The sequence below is a fragment of the Emiliania huxleyi genome (genome assembly GCF_000372725.1).
Source record: "Emiliania huxleyi CCMP1516 unplaced genomic scaffold EMIHUscaffold_471, whole genome shotgun sequence".
NCBI classification, from domain to species: domain Eukaryota; phylum Haptophyta; order Isochrysidales; family Noelaerhabdaceae; genus Emiliania; species Emiliania huxleyi.
In genome coordinates this window covers 31527-32139 of record NW_005198461.1, presented here as the reverse complement: position 1 = coordinate 32139, position 613 = coordinate 31527, and positions in this window count along the sequence as shown.

Below are 613 nucleotides of genomic sequence, written 5' to 3'. Positions count from 1 at the left end.
GGCGCGGGAGGCGTCGTAGGTCGTGGCGGCGAAGGCGGCGACGACGACGGCGACGACGGTGGCGTCGTCGACGCCGACGGAGAGGGCGGCGCCGGCGAGTACGACGACGGATGCGAGGGTGGCGGCGGTAAGGGCGGTGGTGGCGAGCTTGGAGGCGGCGAGGGCGGCGGCGAGGGCGGCGGCGACGGTGGGGGTGGAGACGGTGGCGGTGGCGGTGGCGGCGGCGGCGAGGGCGGCGGTGGAGACGGCGGCGGCGGCGACGGCGGCGGCGGGCTGAGCGGCGGCGACGGCGGCGGCGACGGCGGCGGTGACGGCGGTGAGGGCGAGGGTGGCGGACTGGGCGGCGGTGATGGCGGCGGCGGTGACGGCGGCGGCGGTGAAGGCGGCGGCGGAGGTGGATGAGCCGGCGGCGGTGGAGAGGGCGGCGGCGGCGACGGCGGCTCGGTGACGGCGGCGGCGGCGGAGAGGGCGGGGGCGGCGAGGGTGGTGACAGCGGCGGCGGCACAGAGGGCGGTGGGGCCGACGGCGGCGGCGAGGGCGGTGGCGGCGAGGGCGGCGGCGGAGACGGCGGCGGCGGCGAGGGCGGCGGCGAGGGCGGCGAAGACGGTGCGCG